We start from the raw sequence: 16,810 nt of genomic DNA on the forward strand, positions 1-16,810 counted from the left end.
AGCATGGGGCACGTCAATTAAGTCCATTTCGATTTCTGACTATCACTGCCTTAAATAAGTTGCAGTTTTCGTAAATATATCAAAACTATGCTTTTTGTTACGAGTAAGCAGAGCGCGACCGACTTAAAGGTAGATATTTACCCTGCATCCAATGTTTAAGGTCAGACTGACGAGTTTGTGTCCGGGAAGAGTGCTCAAATCGGCCGAAGTAACTCTTCTAAAGCGATACCGGGACTGCAGTGAATGAAATAATTGAAGATATAAGGTAATCAGAATAATCGAATATCTAAATTAATACATAACAAATGATTAATTTCTAATTGGAAACACAACCTAAGAGTAATAATCATTTGAAATTGGAGTCAGATTAAACGAGTGAAATTAAGTGAACATTCAGAGACGCTGAAAAGGCATACACGCGTTAACCTTCGCCCAGGCGTGTCGGATTCCGTTTTTGGGCCGACACGGGGTTCCTTACAGTGTGGAAAGAGTTTCTCTATTAAAAGTCACCTGAAGAAACACATGAAGATCCATGCAGTGGAGAAACCACATCACCACAGTCTGAAATCACAGTAAGTAGTTCAACTTTATATGCTGAACAACAAAATCTCTTCTGTGTAAGTCACAACCAAATCACCCTGTAACCCAACACTGTGAACCATCCTTCGGATCAGATATTTAGCCCAGAACACACTAACATTAATTAATATTAATTATTATTAATGTCTGTTGTAAATTAAATGTTTTTTGTCTGAACTACCAGAAAGCATCTGGAAGGAGAGGACAGAGAGATCCAGTGATCCAGAACCTGCAGAATGAAACGTCATGATAGTGAAAAACATTCTGATGTTCACCAGATTTACATTGTCAATCATGACCAATTAAAGCACATAAGGTGCAGCGAACACACCATTAGTCCAACATGTTTGTTTGTCGTTTGGTGTGAAAGGACCGTCTGTCAAAAATCTTTTACATTTTTTTGAATAATTTATCTTTTTACAGATTACACATTTATTTTACAGATTACATGTCAAGCCTGCTCCATCTAGAGCTTCATGACCAAACTAGTGATTTATAACACAAATCATCTTCATGACATTAAAATAGATCATAATCGTGACACAGCAGTTGTAGAACAGATCTGACTGGATTAAAATGACTATTGAACTCATCATGATCTTTGAGCTTCAATTTTCATTTCATGTTTGTCATTCATTTGAAATCTGACATGATTTAATGTTTCTTCTAGACCTGATGGACATGAACAAGAAAGGAAAAACAAACCAAAAAACGCATATGCTCTAAGTGTAAAAACACATCACATTTAAATCAAGGCTGAAGATTCACATGAGAGTTCACACTGGGAAGAAGCGGATCAGGCTAGATCATCTTCAGATCCAGCAGTGACACCAAACGTGACACAATAAAGCATCTCTTCCATAGAAATCTGTCCTGATCAGCTGCAGCGAGAGACACAACAAACATCTTCCGGAGTTTGTGTTAATGTTCGTAATGAATTTCCATCACTCAGTTCTCTTTCACGAAGGAAAGCAGGAGTTTCTTAAATGAAGTATTCTTGTGCTCTCACAGTTCAGGAGCTGAAGAAGAGTCATGACGCTTTAAGAGAAACATGAATCCGATATTAATTTGAACTCATTCTTCATTGTTTTTCAGCAGAATATTCTTTCATGTATCTTTGAAACACTTTGCTTCTCTTCTCTCAAGATGTTTTGGCTCTTATAAGTCAGTAAAAAGAGAGATCTGTCTCATTTGGTGTCACTTTTACTTAAAATTTGTATTTGTTTCAATAATGATTGATTAAACTTATTAGTAATTTTTTCAACAACTCATTGTTATTGTTCATTTTTTAATGTCCACCAAAACTTTTCAGTACAATCTTTTATCAACTCTTAAAAGGAGGTTTTTCTTCTAGCCAAGAGGAATAATTTCCTATCCAAGTACTTAACAGTTTAAAAGCATATAGCAGCAAAATCAAAAGGTTAAAGTGACCTGGCTTCATTCATGAGCATCAACAGAGACAATCAAAAGTGAATATACTGGATTTAATACATAAAACTACAAATACATACAACTAAATCTAAGAGAAGAATACATATGGGATAACGAAAGTCAAGACAGACAGAGAGAGATAATCAAAGAATTGAAAATTACAAACTGTTAAACCTTTGAGAGCCAGCAACGAATCACATCACCATGATAGGGCATGTAACGCATCTGAAGAGGGGTTATACTTGCAGTGGTAACGTTGGTGCTGTGGTGGATGTGTGTGTCTGGAGAATTTCAGTGCGTTAGAGCTGGAGTTTCCTTTGGTCTCTTCCCAAAGTCATGTGTTCAGCAGGAATTTAACTTGAAAGTAAAATTGCTGCAAAATAAAGAAAGGAAGTCCGTCTCTGCAGAACGATAGGGATGACTGAGCGTGGGATGGAAGCACGATTGCTGGACAGGAGCTGGATGAGAGACATCCGGGAGTCAATCCAAATACAATCGAGAGAACATCGACCAGGCGTGTTGTTGTCTTTTTTAAGGATAAATCAGTCCACACCTATTTGGGGTGATATGACCAATAGTAGGAAGAGACTTTAAGTGGGAGAATGCTTCATTTGTCTCTTTTTTATGACCTAATTTGCCTGATATTTGACGGAGTCAGAGTTGGTAGTTTTTACTCTAGAGGAGGTTAATAACAGAATAATGGATTTTATCATAACATACATTGTTAATTAAAACATCAACCAAAGAGAGGATTGAATCAAGACTAAACATGATAGGGTGGGAAGACATTACAAGATCACTTATGGTTACAAACATTAAAACTTAGCCTAATATAAGTAAAAATCATACATCAAGCATTCTGTGTTGGTTCAGGCAGGCCTCGTAGTCAAGCTCTGCTATCAGTTGATTCTCAATTCAATATTTTCTCACAACTATATAAACACAATCTCAAAACTATGCACCAACTTGTACAAACCTCAAACTTCCAGGTCAAAATAAAATGTTTTAGTCAAAAACTTATTCTTGTCTGACAAAATCAAACTTTGGCCTCAGATGACACACAAAACTTAACAAATACACAGACTACTGCACTGCCCAGTGAACACTAGTGAGATCAATTCATATAACACTGTAACAAAAATACCGCTTACTTATTTTGCAGCTCATTGTCTACTACACTATACAAAAATAAATTTACAGATACAGTAAAATACAGCAGTGATTTTTTTTTTCTTTCTTTTTTCATTTTACTATTGTAAAGTGATCTGGCAGTAGATATGTATGAACTTGGTATGCACCACAATACAGTATACTGTCAATTACAGTAAAACTAAATTCAGCATCCTCTGCACATTTGGCCAAATTTTATTACAGTATATAAGGTACTATAGCAGTGTATTGGTCTTCTGACACAAGACAGTCATTTCTCAGTTCTGCAAAATACAGTATAACAAATGGCTACAGAGAAAGTTGACAATCACAAGTTTGAGGGTGTACAGCGTGCTACAGTTTACTGTACATAGTGAAATTTCCCTCATCTAAAGTACTGGTACTGTGTAAGTTTTAAACCCCTGTAAATTATTCATTCAGCTCTCTCTCAGATTTTGACTGGTGTGTGCCATCAGTTTTGCTACCTAATGTAGTCATTATTAAACGTTTTGAGAAATGTGTCTTTGTTTTGAGAACTGAAAGAATGGTTTAGGAAACTGGGCCAACTGAATCACTTAAAATGTGTTAGCAATCGAGAAAAGCTCATGAAAAATACATTTAGATTCTTACCTAACTAGTTTCTGTGATCGGGATCTTCTTATTGATTTCATGTCACCCTTTCAGTGGATGGCAAAAAGACCTTTATCCATGATGAAAGTGGAGCGGGCGGTCGGTGAATCAGCTTGCAAAAATAACGAAATTTCGAGGACTTCTGAGTTAGCCGAGAAGCAGTAATTTTATGATTCACGAACAAATGGAAAACAATTTGTAAATGAACTTGGCTACGCTGTGTTTTTGACTCCCAAAGAACTGGTTCATAAGAGTCATTTGTTAATGCACATGAGATGATGTGCGCGTGCAATAGTCATGCAGCTTATTGAAAGACGTGTTTTCTTGCCATTATTTTGCAATACGCTGCCTTTTTTTATGTCATCACATTGAAGCGCCGCTGCTGAAAAGCAGTAGTATTTGAAACACTGCTAACATTTATATTTTATTCTCTGATCATTTTGGGGTGGCAGATGGGGTGGCAAAGCTTTTTCTTAGGGTGGCAGTTGCCACCCCGTGCCACCCCGGTAGATCCGCCCCTGCTTTAAACAACACTTTTTCCTAAATACAGCTTTACACAACCAGCAGAAAAAGAGCAGGAATAGAGATGAGCAGCGTGTTGTTTTTTGAGTGATTGTTATTTTTATAGATGTTTTGTCGTTTTGAACCGTATTTGGCGTGTCTTTGATCATCTACTGTTCGCGGCTGATGACGTCACCGCTCGTGTGCGCCTTCCTCTCATTCAGTTTCAGCGTTGAGTCTTCTGAGGAGAGTCGAGCAGTTCACAGTATTTCTCATATTTACACGACCATCAAACCAGGGGCGCCGTTGGCACGGGGGACAGGGGGGTCAGGACCCCCGCAGTTTTGAAAAGACAGAAATCGACCCCCGAACTTTTGATAAGGGCTGCTTCAATTAGTCACACTATATCATCTTTTAGCTTACGATATTTTCTTTCAAATGAGACCATTTTCACATTTCTGTAAGCGATCCTTTAGTAAATAATCAGCTGTTTTGTCGCAGATGTGAACAGGAAATGCACTCTCGAACGGAGAAACACGCGATCTCCAAACCATCAATCAAAGCATGCTAATTTTTTAGGACAGGTCGATGGTATATAAATCATGCCCGAACGTTAGCGTCTGTCAATCAAGCCAAACCGTCCATTCAGAAACCGAGAAATTTGACGCTTTAAGGTAAGGAGGCTGATCTCCTTACCTTAAAGTGCATAAATCACTGCATAAATCACTGCTTCCTGCTTCGCTACTGTTCGGACGCTCTTGCTTACAGCTCCGCGCTTTGCTCTATTGCTTTTATATTTTATCTCCTAATTTTAACTTCAGCGAATCAACACAGTGCTCAAACGACAAATCTTGGCAACAACAATCTTTTTAACTGGAAGAATTGCTACAAAAAAGGGGCATTTTTATCCAACCAGCCTCCCACTGACTGCAGCCATCAGCTTACATTCCAGAGAAGGGAAAACACAGCTGCCTACATCCAAAAGGATTAGAAATAATATGCCTCCTCTGGTTGAAGAATCTACCTGCTGCACAAACTGCCACAGACTTCTACAAAGGATTGCAGTTCTTGAAACAAAGTTACTTGCGGGACTACCAAACCAGAAGGAACACACAACAGAGCTTCGTCATGGACGTCCTCAGCCCACAGTCGGTGAGTCCCATGAATCAAATGCCCCTAAACAGACCGTACTCAGTGCCGGAACTGATCAGCATATTAATCGATGGCACACACAGGGAGCGAGACCCAAAGGCACTCGAGACATCAGATTGTCACGAGTATCACATATTAATACAGTAGCATCCTCTACCCCAAACACTAGCTCCCTACCACCCCCAATACATCTGGAGAACAGATTTGAAGTGTTAATGAATGTGGGTGAGGAATTCCCAAACATGATGAATGTGGGTGAGGAATCCCCAAACATGATCGGACACAGATCAAATCAGCCAGCAGCTAACACCGATGCTAACTGCCGCTCAAGTTTGAACAGTCAGCGGCACTCAGCTCTTAGAGCAGCCGAGCCCAGGACTCTGATAGTGGGTGACTCTATTATCAGAAACATTAGCAGCAGGGATACAACTACATGCTGCCTTCCACAAGCAACAGTTTCTGATGTAAACAGGGAACTTAAGAGCATTCTGATGAAATATAAGACTGCAAATCGACTAATCATTCATGTGGGGAAGAATGATATTCGGAAGAGCAGTCAGAACTCCTTAAGAGGGATTTCAATGAACTTTTTGAAATGCTTTAAAGACTAAAAGTTCAGTCGTTCATCAGTGGACCACTCCCAGCAAGAGGAACAAATAGATTTACACGGTTGCTTGGACTTAACACATGGCTGCAAAAAACCTGCAACTTAAAAGGACTGAATTTCATCGACAACTTCAATCTGTTCTGGAGTCAGAGACAACTGTTCACTCATGATGGCCTGCACCCAAACAAACTGGGCTCAAGAGTGCTAAAGGACAATATCTACTTCTGCCTCCATCATCCTTCAGCAGTGTGTGCAAATCCACTCAACCTGAATGGCACAAACACACCTGGACAGAGTTCAGCTGACCACAGGACTTAATTTCAGCAGTTGAATGGACATGCGGTTGACACTTCCCACAAGGTCAATGATAACACCACGCAGCCACAACAACCACTGCTCACGGACACAATCTTGACTGAGCCCTGCCCACAGAGCTCACCGAAAGACAGTGACGTGTTAGAACTGCTCCAAGATTCAGCACCAAAGGACGACTTTCGGGAAAACAGCCAGGGAAGCAAGGACAACATATTACAGCCTCCGGTAACACCAGAGCAACAGCCCCTCTCACCGGACATGTTATCCCTCTCTCCAGCATCCCCTCTTCTGTGCTTCTCAGAGAAAATGGAGGAACTGGTGTATGCTGGAACCAAACTCTCCCACTCTTTTGCTGCGAGCCCCCAGATATCAACAAAAAATCGTCAAGCCCTGAAACCACCAAAGCCTGTAGAAAGTAAGACTGTTAAGTTAGCACTTCTAAACATACGCTCACTTAAAAATAAATCACTTCTAGTCAATGACTTAATAACCACAAACAACCTAGATTTTATGCTTCTAAATGAAACATGGCTTGAAGACAGCTGCAGTTCAACAATCCTGAATGAAACAGCCCCTCCTAACTTTACTTTTATGAGTGTCTGCAGAGCTGTTAGGAGAGGTGGAGGTGTAGCTGCTCTATTTAAAGATGTCTATCAATGCAAGCAAGTGTCATTTGGTGATTACTTGTCTTTCGAATACTTGGGTATTGTATTAAAAGGTGCTCCTCGCATTCTACTTATAGTTAACTACAGGCCTCCAAAATACTCTCCAGCCTTTGTGGAGGACTTTACAGAACTGTTATCAGCAATTTCCTCAGAGTTTGACTGTTTTGCTATTACTGGGGACTTTAACATCCACATAGAAAATGCAGAATCCAATATGGCAAAAGAAATCATAACTGCAACACTCTAGATTTAATTATCAGTAAGGGTCTAAACATTCCATCCATTGTCATTAAGGATGTAGCGCTATCTGATCATTTCTGTATTTTCTTTGATTTATTGATCTCTCCAACTGTTGAAGCTAGATCTATCTCGGTCAAAAAGCAATGCTTAAATGAGAACACTATTGCACTTTATGAAGGCTATATCTTTAACACCAAGCATATCTGCAGACTCTGTTCATTTTCTCCTTGATTCTTTTAACTCAAAAGTACAAAATGTTATTGATAACATTGCTCCTGTGAAAGTCAGGAAGAAAAGTGGCAGACAAAAAGCACAGTGGAGAAACTCAACAGCAGTGCAAAATATGAAAAGACAATGCAGAAAAGCTGAGCGCATGTGGCGAAAGACAAAACTTGAAAAATCAGGTTAGTATGTCACGTGACTTACACCTCGCAACACGTAGAGTAAAGTTGTTTAAACACACTAGTTTATGAGCGGGTGCCAATTTATGTATTTATGTTTGTTAGTTAGTGTAGATAGCGGTGTTCTACACTGAAGATGTTATTTTCCTTGCTTTCTTTTGATTAGTTTAGAATTTGTTGGGGTTTAGTTAACTTGTTTTGTTTTATTGATTTCTTTGTTTTAGCACCGCTCTCGTCCCTCGCTTTGTTATCGTTTATTTTACTTTTGTACATAATTTGTAAATAGGTATTTGTTTGTTTTGGATGTATGTTTGGTTCACTGCTTATTGTATCATTGGTGTTTTGTTACCTTGAATTATTTTCCCCTACTAAAAGCAACTATAAATTCAGTTTCCTTCTCTGCCTGTTTCTTCATCGCACACATATCTCCTTGATAAATGAGTCCATTCTTTTAACAGCATTTTAATAGTTAACCTTTTCTCATGTTACGTCTCCATACCCTCTAGACGCCAGGGGGACGTAACACCATTATAACGTCTATAAAGATATTCTTCATGTTTTCAATGTGGAATTAGGCAAAGCTAGACAGACCTTTTCCTCAAATATTATAAACAGAAACTTAAACAACACCCGCACTCTTTTTGCTACAGTAGAGAGACTAACAAACCCCTCAAGTCAGATTCCCAGTGAAATGCTCTCAGACAGCAAATGCTGTGAGTTTGCTTCCTTCTTCTCTGAGAAAATTAATAATATCAGAAAGGCGATCAGCACATCCTTGAGCTGCACTGGGGTAAAACAGATCAGATCACAACCTCAGAAAGTAGCTATTATGTCTGATTTCGAAGCAATTGATGGTAAAATTTTGGAAGAAACAGTACAGCACCTTAAAACATCAACCTGCGCCCTTGACACACTTCCCACATCTTTTTTCAAAAGAGTGTTAAACTGTTTAGAAGCAGATCTCCTAGAAGTGGTAAATGCCTCACTTCTCTCTGGGACTTTTCCAAAATCCCTGAAAACTGCATTTGTTAAGCCCCTCCTGAAAAAGAGCAATCTGGATAACACCATATTGAGCAACTACAGGCCAATCTCAAATCTTCCTTTCATAGGCAAGATCATTGAAAAAGTTGAAAAAGTGAAGTTCTTAAGCTTGAATGGATACGGATACTTTGATAACTTTCAATCTGGTTTCCAACCGCATCACAGCACAGAGACAGCACTCATAAAGATAATAAATGATATTCGCCTAAACACAGATTCAGGTAAATTAACAGTGCTGGTTCTACTTGACCTCAGTGCTGCGTTTGACACTGTAGATCACAACATTCTTCTTGACAGGCTCGAAAACTGGGTTGGGCTTTCTGGGATGGGCCTTAAATGGTTCAGGTCATACTTAGAAGGGAGAGGTTATTATGTGAGTATCGGTGACTATAAGTCTGAGTGGACATCCATGATATGCGGAGTCCCTCAAGGTTCAATTCTTGCACCCCTCCTGTTCAACCTATATATGCTGCCACTGAGCCAAATAATGAGAAAGAACCAAATTGCATATCACAGCTATGCAGATGACACCCAGATTTACCTAGCCCTATCACCTAACGACTACAGCCCCATTGACTCCCTGTGCCAATGCATTGATGAAATTAAAAATTGGATGTGCCTAAACTTCCTTCAGTTAAACAAAGACAAAACTGAAGTCATTGTGTTTGGAAACAAAGATGAAGTTCTCAAAGTGAACATGTACCTTCACTCTAGGGGTCAAACAACTAAAAATCAAGTCAGGAATCTTGGTGTGATTTTGGAGTCAGACCTGAGTTTCAGTAGCAATGTAAAGACAATAACTAAATCAGCATATTATCATCTCAAAAATATTGCAAGAATTAGATGCTTTGTCTCCAGTCAAGACTTAGAGAAACTTGTTCATGCTTTCATCACCAGCAGGGTGGATTATTGTAATGGGCTCCTCACTGGTCTTCCCAAAAAGACCATAAGACAGCTGCAACTCGTACAGAACGCTGCTGCCAGGATTCTGAACAGAACCAGAAAACATGAACACATCACACCAGTCCTCAGGTCCTTGCACTGGCTTCCAGTTGCATTTAGAATTGATTTTAAAGTACTGTTGCTTGTTTATAAATCACTCAATGGCCTAGGACCTCAATACATTGCAGGTATGCTCATAGAATATAAACCTAACAGATCACTCAGATCATCAGGATCAACTCACTTAAAAATACCAAGGGCTCACTCAAAGCAGGGAGAGTCTGCTTTTAGCTGTTACGCCAGCCGCAGCTGGAACCAGCTTCCAGAAGAGATCAGATGTGCTCCAACAGTAGCCACATTCAAATCCAGACTCAAAACACATCTTTTTACCTATGCATTTGCTGATTGAGCACTGTGCTATGTCCGAACTGTTTGCACATTATTTTATACGTATTATCTTTTGATTTTTTTAAATTATTTTCCTGTTTTTATTTAATTTTTATACCTTTTATGTATCATCATGATTCTGACTTTTAATGCATTTTAAATCCAAATAGCAAAGTTCTCTGTTTTTACTGTTATTTCTATTCCTTATGTTCTATTTTTATTCTTCTTTTTTATGTAAAGCACTTTGAATTACCATTGTGTATGAAATGTGCTATACAAATAAAATTGCCTTGCCTTGCCTTGATCTCTCAGGTTGACGCGTGAGCTGGCTTGACCACTTATAGTTTATGGACTGTTTTGATTTCGGTAATTACATCTTGAAAGGCAAAAGCATTGATGCCATCTATAAAAGAGATATCTGAAATAGAAACGAAAGTGATATTCCTCATCCAGTGGAGGACGCTTATGATGCTTATCAGTGGCGTGCACTTTGATCGTTAAAGTGAAAGTGCCCCGATGTGAACGTGAGCTTCAGTCCATTACAATTTAGAGCGGTTAAGGCCCGGGTATACTTCATTTCCTGCATTCCGTTCAGTCTCGCGCGAGCCTTTCAGAGAAACTCCTTTGCCCATGAGCACGGAAAGACCATGGGAAAGACGCATGCATATGTGCACCGCCCGTTGTCATAACCTCACAACTTCAAAATGTCAGATCAAATTTTCAAACAGGTGCTATCGTTATTGTCACAGACACGTCAGGTTCCACCTCACTCCCTTACCCACGCACCCAATCACCAGAATACTAATCACCACCACCTGATTCTCATCATCACAGTCATCACCGCACTACAAAAGCTCCACACACACACATTGTCCGGTCTCATTCGTTATACAACTTGTTGTATGCTTACCTCAAGGACTCCCAAAACAATACTTACCTGCCTCCATCATCTCCTACGTCTCCATCGTCTCCAGTTCTCCCCGTGTTCCTACCTGCCTGTGTGTGTGAGTGTTCCTGTCTGCCGTCTCCAGCGTCTCCTTCCACCATCACCTGCAGCACAAGAAAAGGACAGTATTAACTTGTATTCATCTCCATTACCATCATCATCACCATCCACTTACCTGTTGCTCTGCTGATCACTTCAATAAACACCTTCTCTGCTTCCTGTGTCTGTGTTGTAACAGAAGACCGGACCAGAACAGCTATCCATCAGCATGAGCAACCGTGATCCATTTCAAGAGCTCGTGGACGCTTTGCGCCGAGCACTCACTCCTCAACACCCAGCACCGTCACCAGCACCCACCGCCGCTGCCTCTTCCGCACCCGCCTTGCACCGCTGCTTCACCTGTTTACACCGCCAGTCCCATGGCCAAACTGGCGCCCTACTCAGGATCGGCGGAGGACTGCAGCGGATTCCTCCTTCAGTGTGAGTTGGTCTTGGAGATGCAGCCGCACTTCTATCCCACCGATACGGCAAAAATAGCGTTCATAATTTCCCAGTTGCAAGGTAAGGCCCTTCAATGGGCAGATTCCCTCTGGACGCAAAAAGGCTCAGTCATACAATCCTATTCTGCATTTGTCTCCCACTTCAGAGAAGTCTTCGGAAAACCCCTAGCCGACTCTTCAACTGGTGAGAAACTGTACAATTTAAAACAAGGGAACAGTATTGTTAACGATTATGCCTTGCAGTTCAGAACGCTCGCCGCGACCAGCGGATGGAATGAACAAGCCCTCATCACCACCTTTCGACAAGGTTTGGAGCCTAATGTGCGGCTGCATCTCGCTGCATACGAGGACTCCATTGGGCTCGAACAATTCATCCAACTCGCCATCCATGTAGGTTCTCGTATGCAGTCGTGTCTCCTAGAGCACCAGGGCCAGCCACTGACCTCCACCCTCCGTCGGTCCGAGCCCGTCAGCCCTCCAGAACCAGCCACTGAGTCAATGCAAGTGGATAACTCCCGTTTGTCCCCGGCAGAAAGACAGAGAAGGCTGACCCTGAATCTTTGCCTCTATTGTGGATCTCCTGGGCATGTCATCTCCACATGCCCAACCCGTCCTCCTCGGCCCGTGGTGAGTGCTATCATTCCTTCTATACAACAGATGAAACCACTCACTACTATAGTAAACCTTACTGCTGATAATGCTTCCGTTCCAGTGGTGGCGCTCCTCGATTCAGGGTCAGCAGGAAACTTCATCTCTGGCGCCCTCCGTCGACACCTCGGCCTCAAGACCTCGCCTTCTCCGACTAACTACCAGGTCCATTCTATCACGGGCAAACCCCTGAGCCGCAAGCTGATTCGTCGTGTCACGGGACCCCTTCCGCTGCAAGTGGGTATCTTCCACACCGAGTACATCCATCTGTTGGTTCTGGAGGAATCCACCGCTGACGTGGTTCTAGGGCGCCCATGGTTAGAACTCCACAGTCCCACCATCTCCTGGCGCACGGGCGAAGTCCTGAAGTGGGGCGATAACTGCTTCTCCAACTGCTTCCCAGAACTTCCAGTTTCAAGATCTCCTTCCTCCAAGAATATCTCTATCAACGCCACTTCCATCGAAAGTCCTGTGGAAAAGCGCTCAGTCGATGTTCCACCCGACTACGCCCCCTTCAGTGACGTCTTCTGCCCGCAACGCGCCTCCAAACTTCCTCCACACCGGCCATGGGACTGTGCCATCGATCTGTTACCGGGTGAGCCAGTGCCTAGGGGACGCATATACCCCCTATCAGTACCGGAGGAGAAGGCCATGGAGGAATATATCAAAGAGGCCCTTAACCAAGGATACATCCGCCCGTCTACTTCCCCTGCTGCTTCAAGCTTCTTCTTCGTGGCCAAGAAGGACGGAGGCTTGCGGCCTTGCATTGATTATCGCTCCTTGAACAAGATCACCGTAAAATTCAGATATCCACTTCCCCTCGTCCCAGCGGCCCTGGAACATCTCCGCGGTGCCACTGTGTTCACCAAGCTGGACCTCCACAGCGCGTATAACCTCATCCGGATACGCGAGGGGGACGAGTGGAAGACCGCCTTCGTCACGCCCACCGGCCACTATGAATATCTCGTTATGCCATATGGCCTGGTCAATGCCCCTTCCATATTCCAGGATTTCATCCACGAGGTGCTCCGGGAGTTTCTCCACAAGTTCGTGCTGGTATATATTGATGACATCCTCATCTACTCCCGGAGCTTGGCCGAACATCGCCACCACGTTGCGGAGGTCCTCAAACGCTTACGGCAGTTCCATCTCTTCCTGAAAGCAGAGAAGTGCTCTTTCCACCAGCCCTCTGTCCATTTCCTCGGATATGTGATTGACCACAGTGGCATCCGGATGGACGAGGGGAAGGTCTCTGCAATCCAGAACTGGCCCACTCCTAGTACAATAAAAGAACTCCAATGTTTCCTCGGCTTCTCCAATTTCTACCGTCGTTTCATCAAGAATTACAGCACCATAGTCAGCCCACTCACCAACCACCTCCGTAAGCAGCCCAAGTCTCTGTCCTGGTCCCAACCTGCCACAGAAGCTTTTGAGACCCTCAAAAAGGCCTTCACCACCGCTCCCCTCCTCGTCCACCCTAACCCGGAACTGCCATTCGTCGTAGAGGTGGACACCTCCACCACCGGAGTGGGAGCGGTTCTCTTACAGCAGCAGGGGAATCCAAGTAGGCTCCATCCATGCGCCTTCTTCTCCCGCAAGCTCAACCCGGCGGAGATGAATTACGACAATGGGGACCGCGAACTCCTGGCTGTAAAGCTCGCCCTAGAAGAATGGAGGCATTGGTTGGAGGGAGCAAACCACCCTTTCCAAGTACTGACAGACCATAAAAATCTAGAATATCTGAAAGCTGCCAAACGACTCATCCCTCGCCAAGCCAGATGGGCAATGTTCTTTTCAAGATTCAACTTCTCCATTTCATACCGTTCCAAAAACCTCAAAGCCGATGCTCTTTCACGGATCCACGCTCCCGAGGAAAAGAATGACGACCCCGAAACCATCCTACCTGAATCTATCTTCATGAGTCCCATTGAATGGTCAGAAGAAACCTTACCCTCCGCCAATGCCTCCTCATGCACTCCGCCGGGTTGCCCCCAGGGCTTGCGTTACATCACCAGGACACAACGCACTCCACTCCTGCACTCCGTTCACTCATCACTTGGCACTGGTCACCCGGGGGTCAATGAGACCCTCTCGCTGCTTAAATAGCGCTTCTGGTGGCCAAACATGGCCAGCGACGTCAGAAGGTACGTGCAGGGCTGCAGGGAGTGCGCCATCTCCAAGAGCCCACGCCATCTTCCCACCGGCAAGCTCAATCCTCTGCCCGTTCCTGAGAGACCCTGGTCACACCTGGGAGTGGACTTCATCACGGATCTCCCCGAATCTGATGGCCACACCTGTATTCTGGTTGTCGTAGACCGTTTCTCCAAAGCCTGCCGTCTGATCCCCCTGGAAGGTCTACCCACAGCTATGGCCACAGCGGAATTAATGTTCAACCATGTCTTCCGTCACTATGGAATCCCTGAGGACATAGTCTCTGACAGAGGACCTCAATTCGTCTCTCGAGTTTGGAAGGCGTTCTTCTCCCTCCTGGGTGTGACCGTCAGCCTATCGTCTGGATACCACCCTCAGTCGAACGGGCAGACGGAACGGAAGATCCAGGAGATCGGCCGCTTCCTGCGTACCTTCTGTCACGGCCACCAGAACTCCCTCCGTCAAGCAACTACTGGATTAACACTTTTCCAATGCGTACTCGGTTTCCAACCCCCACTGTTCCCCTGGGATGAGGAACCCTCCAACGTACCAGCAGTCGATTACTGGTTCCGGGAGAGCGAGAGGGTATGGGACTCAGCTCACCACCAGCTGCAAAGAGCCCTGCTTAGGCGCAAGATGACAGCCGACCTTCGGCGCTCCCACGCTCCAACCTACCAACCGGGGCAGAAGGTCTGGCTGTCCACCAGAGACATCAGGATGCGCCTGCCCTGCAAGAAGCTGAGTCCCCGCTTCATTGGCCCATTCACCATCCTCCAACAGATCAACCCCGTCACTTACCGGTTACAACTTCCTGCAGAATACAAAAGAATTCATCCAACCTTCCATGTGTCACTCTTAAAACCTCACCACCCTTCTGTTCTTCCTTCCACAGAACCTGACGTGGCAGCCGTCGAGCCCCCCCTTCCACTCATCCTGGACGATGGTACTGCCTACGTGGTTCGAGAAATCCTGGACTCCCGGCGCCGTGGTGGTCTCTTAGAATATCTAGTGGATTGGGAAGGCTACGGTCCCGAGGAACGCTCATGGGTCCCCAAGAATGATATCCTTGATCCTGCTCTGTTTCAGACTTTTCACACCAATCACCCAGACAGACCTGCCCCACGACCTCGAGGACGACCACCACGACGTCGGGGTCCTCGGCCCTCAGGAGCGGGCCGTGGGAGGGGGGGTACTGTCACAGACACGTCAGGTTCCACCTCACTCCCTTACCCACGCACCCAATCACCAGAATACTAATCACCACCACCTGATTCTCATCATCACAGTCATCACCGCACTACAAAAGCTCCACACTCACACACACACATTGTCCGGTCTCGTTCGTTATACAACTTGTTGTATGCTTACCTCAAGGACTCCCAAAACGATACTTACCTGCCTCCATCGTCTCCTACGTCTCCATCGTCTCCAGTTCTCCCCGTGTTCCTACCTGCCTGTGTGTGTGAGTGTTCCTGTCTGCCGTCTCCAGCGTCTCCTTCCACCATCACCTGCAGCACAAGAAAAGGACAGTATTAACTTGTATTCATCTCCATTACCATCATCATCACCATCCACTTACCTGTTGCTCTGCTGATCACTTCAATAAACACCGTAACTGCTTACATCTCTGCTTCCTGTGTCTGTGTTGTAACAGTTATCACTAAACCATAGATTTGATCTTGGCACTGTTGCTCTGTGGCTGCTGTTAATTTATGCAGGTTGTGGATGAGGAGCGACCCCTGATGTGATTGTGAAGCACTTAGGGTGTACAGTATTACATAGTAAAGTGCTATATAAATGCCTTAGTCATTCATTAGTTATCTGGTCCCACTTTATATTAAGTGGCCCTAACTACTAAGTACTTACAACAAAAAATAAGTACAATGTACTTATTGTGTTCATATTGAATTGCAAAACACTTTTGCTGCTATTGATGTGGGATACGGGTAAGGTTAGGGAAAGCTTTGGTGGTATGGGTAGGTTTAAGGGTAGGGGTAATGGTTAAGGGATGGGTCAACAGTGTAATTATAAATATAATTACAGAAATTAATTACAGATGTAATTACAAGCAGGTGTTTTTAAAATATAAGTACAATGTAAAAACATGTATGTACACAATAAGTGCATTGTATCAAATTATTAATTTAAATGTAAGTACATAGTAGTTAAGGCCACTTAATATAAAGTGGAACCGATTAGTTAGATGGCATACTCCTCATTTAACCCTTTGATGCGTACAATCACACCGGTGTAATTAGAACGTTCAGTGCATCACGTGACCAACTGCCAAATTTAAATATACTTGCGCGCTTTGGCTGGCGCTAAACTAGAGACGGACGCACGCAGCACTTTTCATTTATCACATTTATGCAGTGTTTTTAACCAAATAATGATTATTTTAGGTTTCAGACATTTAAATACACATGAGTACTAACAAAACAATACATTTAGAGTTTGTAAAATACACATTGATGTCTATAGAAGCGGAAATAACAACCCTTTCAATAATAATTAGACCACATGTT

The 16,810-nt window shown here is 43.4% G+C and overlaps 1 pseudogene; it reads right to left on the minus strand.

Moving 5' to 3' along the window:
- LOC137015311 (zinc finger protein 729-like) overlaps positions 1–16,810 on the minus strand; it is a 343,783-nt pseudogene that overhangs the window by 322,574 nt on the left and 4,399 nt on the right.

The sequence above is a fragment of the Chanodichthys erythropterus genome, chromosome 3, assembly GCF_024489055.1.
Source record: "Chanodichthys erythropterus isolate Z2021 chromosome 3, ASM2448905v1, whole genome shotgun sequence".
Taxonomy (NCBI): domain Eukaryota; kingdom Metazoa; phylum Chordata; class Actinopteri; order Cypriniformes; family Xenocyprididae; genus Chanodichthys; species Chanodichthys erythropterus.